Source organism: Castor canadensis, chromosome 10 (genome assembly GCF_047511655.1).
Source record: "Castor canadensis chromosome 10, mCasCan1.hap1v2, whole genome shotgun sequence".
Classification (NCBI taxonomy): domain Eukaryota; kingdom Metazoa; phylum Chordata; class Mammalia; order Rodentia; family Castoridae; genus Castor; species Castor canadensis.
Window position 1 is genome coordinate 13,301,755 of NC_133395.1, and position 18,726 is coordinate 13,320,480.

Sequence of the window (18,726 nt, forward strand, 5' to 3'; positions counted from 1 at the left end):
GAGACGTAGGCTGCTTGATGCTGGACCTTCTGTACCAGGGCCACCAGCTGTAGTCAGGAGTCTGGGAATATTAGCTGACCAGCACTTAAAAGACCCCAGGACCTACAAGATGTTGTGCCCCTGCCTCCTATTGGGAGCAAGGTACTGGTCCCAGGGGAAGGCAAGTATTACACAGCCCCTCTTGCTGATTCCAGTGAACTCACTGTCCAGGCCACCAAGAGATGAGCCTCAGGTCTCATCCCCTTCAGTCACACAGTGAACTCCAGCCCTTCAAGCTGCACGCTTCCTCTTCACTCATGCATGCTCCCCTCTGTCTGGAGTGTCCAACACACTTATGTTGGCTGGATCAGGTCCTGCTCACTCCTCAGGCTTATGGTAAGTACAACTGGAGATGTCCCTGCTCTGTGTGATGAGCAAAATCTCTTTTTTCAGTCCCCAAGCCCTCTCCATTTAGTTCCTTCTCTCCAGAGTCCATTTTCTCAGTGGTTAAGACAGATGGACGCTCTTGTTGTGGGGTGAAGGGCAGGGTGACCCTCTAGAGTGACCATGAGAGGGTGTACCTATGATAATGGGCACATAAGGATGGCACAAGCTGTGATGCACTCAATGCTGGCTGGACTGAGTTCCAGTTCTCCTTAGAACCTATCAGCTCCTCAACACCAGGGCTCCTTCCTTTACCTCTGTATTCTCAGCACCCAGGAAGCTATCCAGGTAAATTACACAAAGCAGCAAACAAATTGCAAACGTTGCAGGTTCATTTAGTCGGACTCCTCCTTCTTTTCTCCCTTTCTGTCATGCCTCTCTCCTTCTCCTCAGACAGTTTCAAGGAGCCTTTCTGTCTCATCAGTAATACCTTCCCCCCATTTTCCTAACCTGTGTCCTCTCTCTTTCTTGTCATTCACCTTAGTTTAGCATTGTTTGTCCTTCCTGAGCTGTCAGAATGCTTTGAACCAATGGCTCTGCCCCTACGCCCTACTCCAATCCAATCAGGCCACTGAAATCATCTTTTAAACATACCACCTGGTCATTTGCTCCCAGAATAGCCTGCCCTCGGGTCCTCTGATCCCTGCCAGTTGAGGCTTGCTTACGTGCACTTTAGGTGAAGCCTAACTGCCAAACTAGCTAATCACCCCACTTTACATACTGTGTTGTGACTGCCCAGGGATACCATTTGCCTTTCTAGAATATTCTCTTCTCTTCCTGGAAAAATCCTCATTCTTTGGCTTTTCAGTATGAGTTTCTGTTCCTGTGACATCTCAGCTCTACCCAACTAGAATTAATCACTTCCTTTTTGGAGATCAAGTGAGTTAGAACTTTCATCTGAGACAGCACTCATCAGCCGGATTGCAATGGTTGGTTTGTGGGCTGCTCTCACTAGCTCGATTGAGTGGTCCAACTTTACTTGCTTCGGTGAGTTGTTTCCTACCATACCTGGCACCTGTAGGTCTGGAATCAATACGAATCTGCTGATTCATTAAAAAGATAAGTCTGTTTAACCTTGTGATCTAGTTGCCTTTGGCGATTTACCAGCTAACATGAAGGGAGGGGCTGTTTATCAAGTGTCAGTCCTCAAAGCAAACCCTGAGATCAGTGCATTTCCCACTTTACAGTTGTGCAAACCGAGGCACAGACAAGTGAACTTGTCAACTGGGACCTCGTTCCTGTTTGTCAAATGGCCCTTGAACCCAGTTCTGACTCCAAGCCTGTGCTTTTACCATCATATTTTTTTTTCAGGTTTTTTTTTTTTTTGGTGCTATCGGGGCTTGAACAAAGGGTCTCACACTTGCTAGGCAGGTGCTCTATCACTTGAGCCACTCCACCAGCCCTAGGCCTATACTTTTGATCACCCTTCTCCATACTGTGTTATCTGAAGATTAAAGCCATACTGGGAATATAAGATTCTTTAGGGATAGAAACTATTATAATGTAAGAATTTATTTATTTAATTGCTCTCTGAGGGCTTAATTTGCAATATTAAAGAATTGACTCTTTTCAAAAATGGCATATTTATTTGGAAATGCCAATTGTTCACAAAATCAAATGGAAAGGAATTTCTCTTCAGAAGCTTATTGAACACATCCATGTTGATGCCCGTGGGAGCTGGTGACTGCCACTGTGGGTGGCAGTTGAGTTCTCCTGGAGAGGCAGAGACTGCCCTGCCTCAGTTGATTGGGGTATGAGTTGTGTGTTCAATTTTTAGTTTTCTTTTTCCATCAAGATAGTAGTCACAAGAACAGCAAGGATCACAGTGACTCCCCCTTTCACTAGCATTATCCGTTTGGTCTCCCTAACAGCTCCCAAGAAGGGAGAGGCAGTCTGCCCATTCCACAGACTGGAAAGTGGAGATTCAGAGAGGTTCCATGAAGCCACGCTTCCCTGCTATTTTGGCATCTGCCTTCATGCTTATCCAAATGAAAGCATTTTCTTTCCTAATGGATTCCAAGAATTTTAGCAAGAATTTGAAAGCCAAGGGTAAGTCCCTCTGCTTTAGAATGGTAGCATGCCCACTTATTTTTGGTTTGATGTTCTCTGGCTTGCCATTGCTTTCCTGGCTTTGTTCACAGTCTGGTGGACTTTTAGCTTCCTGGGTTGGGGATGAACCTAAGACTGACCCAGGGTAAGGACGTTTGGTGTTGACATTTCCAGTCTCAATTTCCTCCTTAGCTTCCTTCTGATTAATGGTCAGCCCTCCTCCCCCTGTGTTTCTGCCTTCTAGCCAGAGATGAGCTATCCAACAGGAACTGTGTTCCTGACGTTTTGGACTAAAAATAACAGCAAGAAAAGTCTTCATTAAGCTCCTGCTTCCCCAACTTGCTTTGTTGCAGCTCTCTGGGTTGTGCTCACACATTGGGAGAGGCTGCTGGCCCTCCAGAGAGCCTCTTTAAGCTGCCAGGGAAGGCAGAGGTAGGGGCATCTCAGAAGATCGCCCCAGGCTCGGGACGGGACAGACAGCACCTTATGTCTGCTTTATCTCTATTTTAATTCTGTTCCTTGAAGATTATTGTGTGCAAAAGATGTTATATCATGACGCCACATCATCCTCATAAATCATCCCAGTGAGGTAGGTGCCATGGTCTTCATTTTAAAGATGAGGACATGACACAGAGGTTAAGTAAGCTAGCAAATGTACTCAGCTAGTGACAGCATTTAAAAAGAGAGCTGCCTTGATTCATTGTCTTTTGATAAGTAGCTAGTTTGAATTCTAATTTATTACTATTATTATTATTAAAATTGTGAACACTCATTTAACAAACCATTTTATGCCTTTAGTGTGTACTAGGAAAGATGTCAGGCCTGGGGTTGGAGGTGGGGACGCAAGTCCAAAGTAATTCCGGCCTTCCAGTTTTCAGTTAAGGGATGAAAGGTCTCAGATCTCACGCTGAGGAAATATGAAGAGTGGTTGGAAAGGAAGCCATATTTGTTCTCCCAATCTCAACATGACAAACCTCCTCTTCTGTTTTGACCTCTCAGCAGGTATTAGATCTGTCTGGTCTCACACCAACCACTACACACATTTCTGCTGTGTTTTTAACAAGCGGCACACTGGGTACAATAGACCATTGCAATCAACAGCACCTTTACCTAAGCACAGACAATGGCGGGCCACGCCTTGGTGTGTCAGTAGGTGGCAGTCTGGCTTTGTACACACTGTGTCTGGGATCAAGTAGGACTCAGAAATCCACATGCCATGGAAAATCCCATCACCAGCCTCTTCAGATCTTTTGGAACCTAGAAGCAAGGCATTCTCCAAATCTGAAAACATAAATATTGTGCCTCAGCCATTTTGAGAAACTCTTAGCAGTTTGAGAAGACTCTGTAGCAGTGTGGCCTGAAGTTGACTGCTCCTCATCCATGGATGCTGAGCCTGCTAGACACCGTCTTAGATCCAACTCCCCTGTCCCATGTCCCTGGAAAGGGCTTCTGGCTCTTATGTGTATGGGAGCCTCTATTTCTTGCTCAGAGAATTCAAATGGCATTGTCCTGAAGTTCTAGCAGTTTTAAATCTCCCTAAGAGGATTGGACTTTGAGCACATGATAAAAGCGAGAACATACAAGGGAGGGGTGAGGACAGGTAAGACACCTAAAGAATTAGCTAGCATTTGTTGCCCTTAACGCAGAGAAACTAAAGCAGATACCTTAAAAGCAACTGAGGCCAATAGGAAAAGGGGCCCAGGAACTAGAGAAAAGGTGAGATCAAAAAGAATTAACCTAGAAGGTAACACACATGCACAGGAAATCAATGTGAGTCAACCCCCTGTATAGCTATCCTTATCTCAACCAGCAAAAACCCTTGTTCCTTCCTATTATTGCTTATACTCTCTCTTCAACAAAATTAGAGATAAGGGCAAAATAGTTTCTGCTGGGTATTGGTGGGGGGGAGAGGGAGGGGTGGAGTGGGTGGTAAGGGAGGGGGTGGGGGCAGGGGGGAGAAATGACCCAAGCCTTGTATGCACATACAAATAATAAAACAATAAAAAAAATAAATCTCCCTAAGATATCATTTGTTGTGATTAAATCATTGTAGGATTTAATATAACCTCAACTGAGACACCAATAACATGCTATTTGTGGACAATGATGGATGACAAAATAGATGTGAATTTTCCATGAAAAGCTTGTTTGCTAAGAAGACAATCCTAAAGATGAAAACATGGGAATCTTGTTGAATGAAAGGGAATTCCAAATCAGATATATGGTCATAGACTGACTGTATGAGCTGTACCATTGTCTACATCAAGCTGTATCATGGTACTTTCCACATTTATTGAATCCAGTTCTGCAGACTCTTCTTGGAAATTCTGAGTTCCTGGTTATCTTGAGTTGCTCTACTTACTAGAAAGAGTAAGGCAGTCTTTTCTTTAGACTTCTGTGTCATTGTATGGACTTTTAACTTGCAGTATATGCAGAAAAACTGGAGGTGGTCGCTAGCCAGGCACTCTAATCACTTGAGCCACACTCTCCAAATCTTTTTTGCTTTTAGCTATTTTTCAGATAGGGTCTTGCATTTTTGCCTAGGGCCAGGCTCACATTGCAGTCCTCCTACCTATGCTTCCTGGGTAGCTGGGATTACAGATACATGCTACCCCATCCAGCCTCCAATTTCTTTAAATTAATATGTTAACTAGATTAGTTTACTCTATTTGGAAAGCTAACTAATTTGGTCAGTTTGGCTAAATGGGTTTTACTATATTTTTGAGCTTTGTATAGAAGCAAGGAACTGTAGAATTGTCCAGTGACTTTCCTCATCACAGATATGGGATCATGTTTCTCTTTTTTCCATTTCAGGAAGTCCCTGATTGGCACCTATCAAATAAGACTCTTTTGGAAGCATCAGAAGGTTGTTACATAAGCCACTGGAAGCCACTTTTCATTTTTTTACTGTCAGAGATGAGTAACTACACACTGGAATTAACCTTGAACTAGAAGGTGTGTGCTCCATGACCTGGTGTCAGGGGAAGACTTCCATAGGGTTGTCTGCCCTGAGATCCCTCCTCCATGATGTCAGGCACCTATTTGGTCTTTGGAGATGGCCCTGAGAGACTCTCAGTCTTTAAAAGTTCCTCATATTTGCATTGCTAAGCAAATGTTTCTGTGGACCACATATTAAAGCTGAGGGATAGTTGTCGTTCACTTTCCAATCAAGGAAACCATGGGGAGGGAGCCCCTGTGTCCAGCCAGGTGCTGGTGGCTCATGCCTGTAATCCTAGCTACTTGGGAGGCTAAGATCAGGAGGACTGCAGTTTCAGGTCACAGTTCAAGGCCAGCTGGCACAAATCGTTTGTGAGAACCCATCTCCAAAATAACCAGATGGACTGGAGTTGTGGTTCAAACGGTAGAGCGCTTGCTTTGCTAATGTGAAGCCCTGAGTTCAAACGCCAGTCCCCGCAAAACCAAAACCAAAATGACAAAACAAATAAAACCTCTCCAGGCAGACAGGTTCAGAGGGGAGGAATGCAAGAGGGTGTGAGGAGTAACCAAAGGGTGCTGAGAGTGGGGATAATGACAACTAAACTCTTTTTTTTTTTTTTTTCATTTTTCTTTTATTATTCATATGTGCATACAAGGCTTGGTTTATTTCTCCCCCCTGCCCCCACCCCCTCCCTTACCACCCACTCCACTCCCTCCCGCTCCCCCTCTCAATACCCAGCAGAAACTATTTTGCCCTTATCTCTAATTTTGTTGTAGAGAGAGTATAAGCAATAATAGGAAGGAACAAGGGGTTTTGCTGGTTGAGATAAGGATAGCTATACAGGGCATTGACTCACATTGATTTCCTGTGCGTGGGTGTTACCTTCTAGGTTAATTCTTTTTAATCTAACCTTTTCTCTAGTTCCTGGTCCCCTTTTCCTATTGGCCTCAGTTGCTTTAAGGTATCTGCTTTAGTTTCTCTGCATTAAGGGCAACAAATGCTAGCTAGTTTTTTAGGTGTCTTACCTATCCTCACCCCTCCCTTGTGTGCTCTCGCTTTTATCATGTGCTCATAGTCCAATCCCCTTGTTGTGTTTGCCCTTGATCTAATGTCCACATATGAGGGAGAACATACGATTTTTGGTCTTTTGAGCCAGGCTAACCTCACTCAGAATGATGTTCTCCAATTCCATCCATTTACCAGCGAATGATAACATTTCATTCTTCTTCATGGCTGCATAAAATTCCATTGTGTATAGATACCACATTTTCTTAATCCATTCGTCAGTGCTGGGGCATCTTGGCTGTTTCCATAACTTGGCTATTGTGAATAGTGCCGCAATAAACATGGATGTGCAGGTGCCTCTGGAGTAACAGTCTTTTGGGTATATCCCCAAGAGTGGTATTGCTGGATCAAATGGTAGATCGATGTCCAGCTTTTTAAGTAGCCTCCAAATTTTTTTCCAGAGTGGTTGTACTAGTCTACATTCCCACCAACAGTGTAAGAGGGTTCCTTTATCCCCGCATCCTCGCCAACACCTGTTGTTGGTGGTGTTGCTGATGATGGCTATTCTAACAGGGGTGAGGTGGAATCTTAGTGTGGCTTTAATTTGCATTTCCTTTATTGCTAGAGATGGTGAGCATTTTTTCATGTGTTTTCTGGCCATTTGAATTTCTTCTTTTGAGAAAGTTCTGTTTAGTTCACCTGCCCATTTCTTTATTGGTTCATTACAACTAAACTCTTTACATGACCTCAAGGCTTTCTAGGACCTGCCCTGCCCACCTCTCCCCGTCTTGCTTACTTATTTGATTACTTGTGTATTTTTTAGCTTTCCTCTGGGTTTTGTTTTATTATCAGACTTTTGTTTTTTACTAAGAGATTTTGTTTTGCCTAATGACAGATATTCTTGTCTCTTGCCTCTTGGAAATTGCCTACCATTGAATAGGCACTCAATAAATATTTATCATATAAATAAATTTAAAAAAATCAAGTATAAGCTCATTACTTCAAGACATGAACTTGTCTGTTGGACATGAGACCATCAAGGACTGTGAGAGGCCTAAGTCACTCTTGCAAACTAACAGGCAGCCTGTCACAATGTCAGGTGCACTGACAGAAGACGTGAGCTTTCTAGGACTGATGTAAAAGACAGTTTACTATGCACTGTAATATCAGTAGCCAGAGTATGAATGTTTGAAGCAGGTTCCCCAGCTTAAATTTCTGCAGGAGAAAAATACAGAAGGCAAGGTAACATCTGCATACACAGAGGACATAGTAAAGGAGAGGAACCCTTGGCTTGGGGAACCCAAATATTTTATAATGGACAGCAAGCCTGTCTGATCATTGACCTGAAGGGAGACAATATTTTTATTATACTAAACAAGAAACAAAGCCACCCTTTGCTCCAGATGAAGACACTACCTCTAAATGCATATTTCAAGGATATTTGACTGAATGCAAATGTCTTTGAAAAGATAATCTAGGACCAACGCAGTCAGTGCCTCTGCTTGAAAGATGTGCAGAGCTGTGGGAGGTCCATGGAGAACTGACCCCTTTGTCCATCTTCCTGGCCTATCTTTCACTAATCATCCTTTTCTTCCATCTCTCCTTCCCATCCCAAGAAAAGCTCAAATAATGTTTGTTTAATGCAGCACTTCATCTTGTCTAGCACACATTCCTTTCTTTAGGGAAACAGCCTGTCAATAAATTGACCTTGTTTCTGGGGTGATCATGTGAGCAGCCCTTTTTCTAGAACTGTGGAATGGTTCTTCTCTAATCAGGTACCCATCAGTTAGTGGGTTCCTGGTGAAGTGTGAAAGGCAGGCAGAGCTATGGGGTAAAAATTGAACACTTCTTTTGATCGCAATTTTTACTAGAAAAATGAGTTCATTAACTTTTTATTAATACTACCATAGACATTATGCAATGTGTACAAAACCCTCAAGGGTTTTAAAGACTAGAAAAGATTTCCACTGTTATTTATTTCTTCTCTGCCCCAGAGTACAGATGAACTTTTATCTGCTGCTTTAGTGGAAAAGAAATTAGAGTCCCTTTATTTTGCAAACTGTGGGTCATGACCTGGTAATGGGTTGTGAGATCAATCAGGTGGGTCTTGACCGACAATTAATGATAATAAAAGACAGTGGAATAGACAATAGCAGAGGGCATTGTAAAGCTAAGTATTGCTTTATGAAATATTTATATCAGATTATATGTGAATGAGCTGGTCTATAATATTAAATGTATTTCTCAATGTGTGCTGTCATCACAGAGGTTACGAATCTACTGTGGGGAATATTAGAAAGTTAATAAATTATTATTCACAAACATCTTGAGCTCTACTGGGCACATCAGATACATGAACAGAATTAATGCCAAATGCTGATGGAGCCTTGGGAAGCAGGCTTTCAAAGTTTCAGAAGACAAAGCTAAAAACAAATAGCCAGTAGGATGGGTAATAGAATACAAATTTCAAATAATCTCAGCTTAAATTAGAGAACTCTGAATGGATAGATACTTGAAGTCCTGATTTTATGGTTGAAAATGTATTCCACCAAGTTAGAACCACTGTTTGTAGAGCAAGTTAGATTTGGACTCTTCTGTCTTTACTGTGAAGTGCATCCTGTCTGCAGATCTTTCTTCACATTGTGGGGGTTCATCTGCAGGGGATCATTTGTATTCCTGGTAAGGGACATGTGGAAGATGGCCTGAAAGATGGAACTTTTACTTGAACAAGAAAACACTACAGGCATAAAGACAGTGACGTTATTTGGTTGTATATTCTGTTTCAGACAGCTAACACATCTGTATATATTTGGAAGGTATCAGCTGAAAAAGAGAGTGGTGGTACATGTGGTCAGACAGCTGCCATAGCTGTGGCATTGTCATAGCAGCTCCTCATCAAGTGACTTCTGTGCATTAGACATTGTAATTGATGCAGTGCAACATTTCTTTAAACAATTCATCAGCAACCACCATTTACAAGGCCTGACTCTGTTAGAAGTGACGTAAAGCATTTCACTTGGACTGTTTAACTTAATCCTCCCTACAATCTTCTGAGGAAGGTACCACTTTTATGCCCATTTCCTCATTTTTTGCAAATGAGGAAAGCGGGTGTCAGAGGGATAGTTACTTGCCTGGCATCACACCGTTGTTCATTGTTAGATTTTGGCTCAGTGTGAAGAGAAACTCTTTAACCATTTAAACTGCCTCAAAATGGAATGGCTAGTGCTTGATGAAATGACATCATTGACCTTGGAACTAATCAAGTAGGAAATGTCTCCCATTGGTCAGTATCCCTGGAAGTTGAAGTTCAGATACAGGAAAATTGATGTCAGATTCAGGAAGGTGACTTCAGGCAGATGTTTTAAGGGAGGCGGTGGGACTTCCCCTGGTCTTTGAAGGAAGAGTAGGAAGCTGGTGCAGAAGAGCAGGCTGGGAAAGTCTGTTGGAGGAGTTAGAGAAAGCATCTTGGTAACAGAGGAAGGTCTGCGCAATGGGTATTGTTTCTGAGGGATCTCAAGGGAGCATGTTGCAGTTTACCCCTCCTTCAAGCCTTTTTTGTCTGGTTTCACCTTCCTGCTACATCCTTGACTGCATCAGTCCACCTGCTCCCCTGCCCACCTCCTCATCTAACTCAGTACCAAACTGAGTTCTGGGTGTACTAACAATGACAATTCTCCACCTTATCCCTTGGGCTGTTTTCTTTTGCCCCCCAACTGAATCCCACCCTATGTGGGGCTGTAGAGGTGAAACTTAGGCTCCCACTAAAAACTCTTAATATTAGTCATGCATCTTGTTTTCCATCCAACTCTCAGTTGCCCATCACTTCTTTCCTCTGCTCAGTTTCTCAGACTGTACTTCTGATTTGTTCAGGCTCCCTTGTGAAAAATTTTTGGGAAAATCCCTCTTGGAATCACTGCTACGCTGGATCTGCCCCAAATTCACTTGCTGAGATCCTAACCTCACAGGTGATGGTATCAGGAGGTGGGGCTTCTGGGGAGAGAATTAGGTCATGACGGTGGGGCCCTAATGAAGATGATTAGTGCCCTCATAAGAGAGGCTAGAGAGAGCATATTTTCCTCTTCTACCATGTGAGGACCCTGGGAGAATTCCTGTGACAAAACTGTTACGTGCTAGACGCTGAATCTGCTGGTGCCTGAATTTTGGACTTCCCAGTCTCCAGAAATGTGAGACAACAATTTCTGTTTTTTATAAGCTACTAAGTCCATATTTTATTATAGCAATCTGAATGCACTATGACAGCATGTTGTGGACTGAAAGTCTAGGTTTCCTTGCAGCTGTCAGCGGGGGAGTCACCCTTCACTCTTACAGGTTACTTGGACTCCTTGCCATATGACATTCATCACATGACCTCCTTCCATGTTTGGAATCTTTCTGACTTCCTCTTCTGCCATCAGCCTGAGAAAAACTCTTACTTTTAAAAGGCTCCTGTGTATAAATTCCAGGTCCACTGGAAAATTCCTTTTCCCATATAGCCTTAGTCATAAGCACAGTGATGATACCGTATTATAGGCCCTACCACACTCAAAAGGGAACGTATCATGCAAAGGTTAAGTAACTGGGGTCGTCCCACAGTTCTACCTACCATGTTTGGCAAATCCACCCACTTGGCCTTCTTACCTCGCTGTTTGAATGTTAGTGAGAGTGGAGGAGGTCTGCTGCCAACTCTCTTCCTTTAGCATTTTTGGTGCTATTGATTATTTCATTAGATGTTTTTCTAGTGATTTCTAACTACCTGGATTGTGCAGTGCCTGACACATGGAAAACGCTTGATTGCATATGTGTCACTCCGTTGTAGGCTGGATCCCTAGGTATGACCACTGTCACCTGTTGGCAGGACAAAGCAGAGTTCCTTGTTCACTGATGGAATGGAGACCACCTCCACAGTGCTTTGGCAGTGACTCAAAGCAAGAAGGCAAGGTGAGACTTTGCTGGAAATTGAAAGTTTGATTAATCTTCCAATATGTACATGTGTGTCATGGGGGATTGGTCAGGACTGGGTCAGGTCCTAGAGTGTTGGCAACAGTGAGGTGAGCATTTTTGAGATAAGAGTTTTAAATACATTAAGGGTGCAAGTAATCACTGCTCTTTCAGGGAAGAATTGGTGGGTCTTTTAGGAAATAGCTGTAATGAACAATCAAGACATTTTCTTGAGCAAAAATGTTCTAGAATAGTATTGGCATATTGATAGACAGTGAGGTATGTGTCTATGCAGTTATAAGCTTCAGTCTCTAAGCTGTGTGTATGTGTGTGTGAAGATGATTTTAGCTTTCTTTTGGAAATTATCAAAATGAATTTATGATTTCAAAACATATAATTTTTAAGAAATGAAAAGAAAAATTTTCCAGAGTTTATATTTTGGGTATTTTTACTCTTATTCTTCAACATTATGTTACATACATTTTCTTCTGTCATTAAACGATCCTTAAAGATCCCTGTTTTGGCAGTACTGAGGTTGAACTGAGGACCTCACACTTGCTAGGCAGGTGCTCTACCACTTGAGCCTCTCCCGTCAAAGTACAACTCTCGTGGGAGTGTAGTGTTCTGTTCTAAGAATGTGACATGGTATATTCCCACCATTCCCTACTATTAGATATTTAATCATTTTAAACAATGTTACAAAGTACATCTTGTGTTTTCTGTGATAGATACCTAGAAGCAGGATTTGTGTGTTGCAGAGTATGAAAACTTTAAGGCTTTTTACACATGCTACCAAATTTATCTCTACAAAAGAAGGAAGGAAGGAAGGGAGGGAGGGAGGAAGGAAGGAAGGAAGGAAGGAAGGCTATTTCAGTGATATTACTTCCAAGAGTGTATGAGCAATCTCATCTCAGAGCAAGCTTTCCCGCCATTAACTATTGAACATCTTTTGGTCAATTTGATAGTAGGTTGAACCATATGAACTTGACAATATCTGAATATTTTCTGTCCACAAAACATCACTTCATGTAGTTCAATATAAAAATATTAATAATAACAATTAAAATACTAGTGAGCACATACTGGGTCCTTACTTTCCCTAGGGGATGGCCAGGGGCCATGCATCCCCAAGAAGTGGTGGCCAGAGGGTACACTTCCCTTTTCTGGCTCATCTCCCCAGGGAGGTGGTTCTCAGCATTCTTTAGGTGTGGCTGATGTCCTTACAGATCTGGCTGTCATTTGGGGTTAGGCCAATGTAATGTGTCGGAGACAAGGCTCCCTTTGTGAGCCATTCTGTCTTGACCTTGCCCACGGTTGTTTGTCCCAACTTCTCCATCTCCAGCACAAGATGGCGCCGTCCCTGCTTCTCTTCCGGGAGTTTACCTTGCCGCCGGCGTGAACGTGCACCCTATCAGAAGTCCTATAGCAGAACCAGCCAACCAGCCTGCACCTCGTCGTACCCCTCACTCCCTCAGCACATAAATACCCCTGTGTGAACAATGCAATTTTGCAGCTTGATCAGAACTCCTGTCTTGCTGTCATCCTTCGTGTCTCTTGTCCCTTCATTCTTCCCCTTCTAGGTTCGCTACCCACGCTGATGTGTCCTGCAGGACGGGACATCTGGCGCCCAACGTGGCTGTAGCTATTCCTTTGATTGCGGGGACAACACCGTCCTTCGGGAAGGCTTGGGCCCAAGCAGAGTTCGCGATCGCCTCGGCAAACGCAACCGAGAGACAGATCCAGGAGGAGAGTGAGGACGGCGAACGGTGAGTGACCCACCCTGGGACAAGCAGTGTCGTCACATGATTTGTTTCTTTCAGGCCTCAAGGAGGCCCTCAAGACACGAGGGGCGCGTGTTAAGAAAAAAGACTTGAGGTCATTATTTTGTTACATAGGAGATTTATGTCCTTGGTTTCCTCTCGAAGGAACCATTGATGGTAAAAGATGGCTCCGGGTCGGAGACTGTTTAAAAGACTATTATGAATCTTTTGGCCCCGAAAAGGTCCCTGTGACTGCCTTTTCTTATTGGAACTTGATTAATGACATTCTCAAAAGTGCACCCTTTGATAATGGTACTTTAAAACTTGTTAAAATTGGGCAAAATGCTATGCAGCCGGCTTCCCGCCCTCCTACAGGGGTCTCTGATGGTGGAGGACCCATGGATGCTGTCAAACATCTTCAAATAATCGAGCTTTTAAAACCCCAAATCCCTGAACTCACGTATCACCCCTTAATGTTGCCTAAATCTCAGATTCCAGATTTAGATCCCAATACATTAGATATTTTGGGAAGTACCTTCTCCTTGCTTAACACTTCCAACCCCACCCTTGCTAAGGATTGCTGGCTTTGCATGACCACAGGAGCAATAATGCCCATGGCAATACCTGTTAACTCCACCATAAATAATCAGGATACCTGCCAATCTGGACTTCCCTTTAAAGTACAGCCTATGGATGCACCTACAGTATGCCTTCAAGGCAGGATGCAAAATAATTCTTACGATATTGACGTTGGGGTTAGTTCTTTTGGAAATTGCTCATCAGTTCTAAATTATTCCTCACCCACCCCAGCTCTTTGTCCCCCCAACGGTACAGTTTTTTTGTGTGGAGGAAACTCAGCCTTCCCCAGGCTTCCAGCAAATTGGACTGGTGGCTGTGTTGTTGCCTTATTACTCCCAGATATTACTGTTGTCTCAGGAGATGAACCTCTGCCCATTCCTAGCTTAGACACCTTAATTAAAAGACATAAACGGGCAATACAAGCCTTACTGCTCCTTGCCAGCCTTGGAATAACAGCAGCTATAGGCACAGGTACAGCTGGGTTAGGCACGGCTATACACTCTTACCGTCGCCTATCTCAACAACTTATAGATGATGTACAAACTCTATCTGGAACCATTAAGGATTTACAGGACCAAATAGACTCCCTGGCAGAAGTGGTCCTTCAGAACAGGCGAGGCTTAGATCTGCTAACAGCCAACCAGGGAGGTATCTGCTTGGCCTTAGGGGAAAGATGCTGCTTTTATGCCAATAAATCAGGCATATTACGCACCAAAATTAAACAGCTTCAAGAAGATTTAGAAAAGAGACGAAGGGAGCTATTTGAAAACCCCCTCTGGACTGGGCTTAATGGAATTCTACCCTACCTTCTTCCACTATTAGGCCCCTTGCTAGGTCTACTTTTAATTGTGATCATAGAGCCCTGCATTATAAACAGGCTGATACAATTCATTAAAGAACAAATTAACACCTTAGCCTCTAAGCCTATACAGGTCCATTATCATCGCCTGGATATGGAAGACCGTGCTCCTGAGACCTTCCTTTCAATAGAAACTCGCTAAATGCTCCATCTGGGTTTCCAAATTTTCTCTCTGCCACCCCCTCTTCTTATATAACATTCTTGACCACTCATCGCCCATTGGGCCCTCCTCCACTGGGCCCCTCTGCTTGGGGGAGGCAGCACCCAGGGAGAGTGATCATAAAGGCTTTTCTAAACGAGGGTGCAGGTAAGACTGCAGGAGGGTGGATCCTAGGATCCCCAGACCCAAGACCTCTGTATGACATGCCCTGGTGCATGGCGGTTGGCATGCTCCTAAAAAATCCGCCTCCTCAAAAAACATGCCGAGGAGATTCTCTTGAGAACTTAGCAAGGACGCTTGCTTACAAAGCAAAAATGATCTCCACCCTGAGGAACTGGGCCTCTGTCATCCCCTCTCAATAAGCCGACATATTCTGGTCATGTTTGTATAAGAATAAGGGGGAAATGTCGGAGACAAGGCTCCCTTTGTGAGCCATTCTGTCTTGACCTTGCCCACGGTTGTTTGTCCCAACTTCTCCATCTCCAGCACAAGATGACGCCGTCCCTGCTTCTCTTCCGGGAGTTTACCTTGCCGCCGGCGCGAACGTGCAGCACATAAATACCCCTGTGTGAACAATAAAATTTTGCAGCTTGATCAGAACTCCTGTCTTGCTGTCTCCTTCGTGTCTCTTGTCCCTTCATTCTTCCCCTTCTAGGTTCGCTACCCACGCTGATGTGTCCTGCAGGACGGGACAGTAATGTTTTTTTGGAAGGTGGAAAGAAAATGTTTTTAGAAAAATTCCATCCATATAGGCAAGAGTAACCCTTTGGTATAGTACTTTTCTCCTCTTCCTCCCCCTCCTCCTCCTCCCCCTCTCCTTCCTCCTCTCCCTCCCCACCCCCTCCTTTTTTCACACAGGGTCTTGCAACATAGCCCAGGCTGGCCTTGGACTCAAGATCCTCCTGCCTCATTCTCCCAAGTGCTGGGATTATAGTCACGCACCACCATGCCCAGTTCATTGTACTTTTTAGTAGAGGAAACAAGTGCTGAAGTGACCCAGGAGTTTCCATTATTAATAAATGGAGAAGGAAACCCACTGCAAACTGTTGCTTCAAAAGTTTTAAATTATTTCTTCATTCACTGACACTTGGTTCCAGGTTAACTTTAAAGACCCCAGTGGCATCCCCCTTCTCAGGTGGAGCCTGAGGTTTGGCTCACGGTGGTTTACAGGAATGTGTGTGAAAGCCACTGAGCTCTAGGAGTTGATGTCTCTCCTGGTTTGTTTCCCCCCAAGAGGAGTTTTTCCTGCTACCCTGTTCCTTTTCACCTCTCACCAGCTCTTGGTGCCCTCGAGGCTTATATTCTAAATAGAAAGTGCAATCTTCCAATTTGAAAACCACTTTTTGAAGCCAGGGCACTGTGTAGTAGTGGCATCCCACTGTTAAAGGTTTAACTACATCTGTGGAGTGGTCTCCATGGCAGGCCACCTGAGGGCTGCTCCTGAGTATTCTCTTTTCCCGTGGTCACACTGGGGACTTGCAGCTTAATGACTGCAGATAAGAATGACAATAAATATGAGTCCCTGTGCATGGGCGGATGTGGAGAGAAAGCCCTGAGCCCTTTTCAGGGTAGCACACGGCTGAACCAGGAGCAGTGTCTGCATGGACACACTGTCCTTTGTGATGCTGAGCTATTGTTTCAAGGACACATGCTAAGTCATGGTCACTTCTCAGGGAGCTGCTCCTGGTCACTGAAGGCTTCTGTTGACCCCATCTGCTGCAGACTATTTTAGGACTTGGTGCTTCTGTCAGGAGTTTCTCCCACATAGAACAAATGTTTTTCTTCCCCTTTGTTCTTCCTCCAGTCATTTGGTGTCACGCAGTGGAGAGCTGCCCTGGCAAATTTGAGCTGTGTGTTCATGCTCTCCTCACGTGCTTGAGAAACAATCTCAGATCTAGCTCTTTGGGGTTTTGACTTTTTCCCTTTTCAGGCTAGAATGGACTCAGCACTGGTGGGGAGTGTATAGGGTTGCTTCTCAAATTCTGGTATGCTTACCAGTCACCTGGGGTGGGGGGATGGGGGAAGAAATTGTTAAAAACGCAAATTCTATCTCAGTAGGACCAGATTGAGGCCTGAGATTCTAAATTTCTAAAAGGCTCCTAGCTGATTCTGCTGCTGCTTGTCCAGAGACCATACTGCATGGGTTTTCACTTTGAACACTGGAGTCACCTTGGAGAATTAAGTACCAAGGTCCAGGTTCCATCCCCGACCTGAGAACTCAGAATTAAGGCAAGTGGGATACAGACACAGGGATATATATATATATATATATATATATATATATATATATATATATTTATTTATATATATATATAAAATACATTTACTACACTTGCACACACATACATATGTGTATGTACACACACACACACACACAACATTCTTCATTGAGAGTTGATACAACCATTGCATTTAAGAAATCATTTAATTCGGATTCAAAAGGCAAAGTTTATTGCAATTATACTACTTCCTTAGCATGTTGTACTCAGAGAGACATACTTAGGTGCTCTGGCTATCACACGTAATCATAATTACACTTATCCCTCCTCACCCAGCTTAGTATTAGCCAGTTTACAAAACAGTCCATGTTGGCTCTCCATTCCATAGAAGGTATGGACCCAACTCCTCGCTGGCATTATGACTCCTTTGTTTTTTGGCCATCCATAGCCGTTTCCTACTACAGATTTATGTTGGCCACACGTCTTGTCATGCGCACACTACAGGCTTCCTGTTCACCTATTGTTGCTTCCTCTCTTCGCTCTGCCCTACAATCTCCTTTTACCCCACCTTCTTCTCTTGTATTCCCCTGTTACGTGGGTGTAGTCATAGCCACCCATTACAATATGGGTATGAAATGTTCTTCAAAGACCCATGCTTGCCAGTCCGTGGTGCCATTGGGAAGTGGTGGAACCTTAAGAGGGGCCTAGTGGAAAGAAATTAGGCCATTGGGGGTGTGCCCTTGAAGGGAATATTGGGACTCTGGCTTCTTCCTGGCTTTCTCTTTGCCTCTTGGCTGATATACAGTGAGCAGTTTCCTCTACCACACACTACCACCATGATGTTCTGCCTCTCTACAGGCCAACTAAGCCTAAAATGAGAACTCTGAAACTATGAGCCAAGATAAACCTTTCCTCCTTCTAAGTTGTTCATCTCTGGTATTTTGTCACAGTGATGGAAAGCTAACACCTCCTCCTGGGAGGCCTATTTCAGTTCTTCTGTGAAACTGTCCCTTGTTCTCTCTTCAGTTAGCACAAATCTACGTGGTTTTGGTTTTTTGGAAGTTTCACTCTGTCTTTTGCAATTTATCAGTCTGCTTTGTATAAGTTATTTTTACATAAATCTTCCTGGTCCAGACTGTGAACTCCCTGAGGCAGACCACATCTTATTTATCTGTTTGTCCTTCTGGCTCACTTTCAGTTTGTTCTTTCAGTTGCTCACTAAAATTGGAAACATGGGCTCTTAGGGGTATGGTGAGAATGGTCCCTGCAAGAGGCAGATGGTGGTCCATTATTGGATTAAGAGGCCAGTTCAGTGCTAGCCAGATCTGGTGGGTCTAGCATGGACTAACTTCCTCAGTCTGCAGTACCTGCAAAGGGTTCTGGGCAATCCAAGTCAACCCTGGCTCAAGGACAGTCTGTGTCTCTCTGATTCTGAGACTACAAGGTGCTTAGGTTTACCATATTGGAAGGTCAAATTGTCATCTCAACCCAGACCTTCCTAATCGGGAATGACTCAGAATGGGGTGATAATTTTTGAGGTTGCGCTGTGCTATGGGGAGGGGAAAGGAGCTCATGTACTCATCACCAGTAATCTTGTAGTTGGAATGTGTTAACCAGATGGTGTTATTTACTTTTCACATTTACCTTATGAGGTGGTTGTTATTATCCCTGTATTAAAGATAAAGAAAGCAAAGTTCAGCTAGGTTTGTGCTTTGCCCAAGGCCACATAGGTAACACATGACAGCCCATGTTTGCTCCAAATTCTGTCAGACTCTGAAACCAATACTGTTTGCTTT

The 18,726-nt window shown here is 43.7% G+C and overlaps 1 long non-coding RNA gene across 1 annotated transcript; it reads left to right on the top strand.

Moving 5' to 3' along the window:
* Positions 1–4,470: 4,470 nt before the first annotated feature.
* LOC141411434 (uncharacterized) lies at positions 4,471–15,296 on the top strand. Its single transcript, XR_012436165.1, has 3 exons — positions 4,471–5,427; positions 11,232–11,353; positions 12,934–15,296. It is a non-coding gene; the product is annotated as an uncharacterized lncRNA (long non-coding RNA).
* The last annotated feature ends 3,430 nt before the right edge of the window (positions 15,297–18,726 follow it).